Consider the following 897-nt stretch of genomic DNA (forward strand, 5'->3'; position numbering starts at 1 on the left):
AAAAAAAAATTTAAGACTTGCACAGACGTACAAAGTCCACTTATACAAACACCTCGAGCGTAGATACTCATTTAAATAGAGAATACCTAGGTGTATTTCAGTTATAAGATGTTCAGCAAGTCAATAAATGAGCCGGGAGCTACTCTAAGAGCAAGATCATTTCTATATTTCTTGAAACCAAACACTTGACACTTCTGCCTCCTTTAATTAAGATAAGCGTTTCCCCGGAGCAATGACAGCCTGCTGAATGTTTGAGTGGATGGATGTTACCTTTAGCAACTTCAGTGTTGACTTTAAAGTCATCTGGGGTGAGGACATAGTTGATCCACCATGTGAATCCCCTCTCCTGCTTCTCAATCCACCTCTCATCGTAGAACATGTTCTTGGCGGCAAACGGCATCGGGTGCCTAGGTATGGCTGCGAGACAAGGGTAGATGCAGAGGACAAAATAAAAGTTTAAAGATAGGAAGCAAGTAATAATGTTTCTTCTCACATCAGAAAAGCTCATTTTACAATGTCCTGTGGTCAAATACCTGTTTGCGCCGGCTTAATAAAGGTCAGCTTTGACTGCGCTACTGCAACGACTTTTGCCATCTTCACAGATGAAGCAGCGGATGACTTCAGAAACGGGGCACCTGGGAGAAGCAGAAAAGAAGGTCGATTAATGCTGGAAAATGAGCAAAAGCTTGTTCTTCATATGGCCATCACCGGTTTGAGTCTCGGCTTTGCTTTCTGACTTTTGTTAAGATACGAATGTTTTCACATCCTTTTATACCTCGTGAGGTGGGTTTGGAGCTTGGAGGCTTTGCTCGGGCAGGAACAGCAGACCGTGTGCTCTTTAGAGATGATGTAGTCACTGAGCGCACTGAGCCTGAAAAAAAAAAAAAAAAAAAAAAA

The 897-nt window shown here is 42.4% G+C and overlaps 1 long non-coding RNA gene across 1 annotated transcript; it reads right to left on the minus strand.

Annotated features, from left to right (window-relative positions):
- Positions 1-276: 276 nt before the first annotated feature.
- LOC111658282 (uncharacterized) lies at positions 277-873 on the minus strand. The gene is made up of 3 exons (XR_002760985.2): positions 776-873; positions 534-635; positions 277-417 (listed from the first exon to the last, which is right to left on the minus strand). It is a non-coding gene; the product is annotated as an uncharacterized LOC111658282 (long non-coding RNA).
- Positions 874-897: the final 24 nt, after the last annotated feature.

The sequence above is a fragment of the Seriola lalandi genome, unplaced genomic scaffold (assembly GCF_002814215.2).
Source record: "Seriola lalandi dorsalis isolate HSWRI2012SDOR001 ecotype SW California unplaced genomic scaffold, Sedor1 jcf7180001979082, whole genome shotgun sequence".
Taxonomy (NCBI): domain Eukaryota; kingdom Metazoa; phylum Chordata; class Actinopteri; order Carangiformes; family Carangidae; genus Seriola; species Seriola lalandi.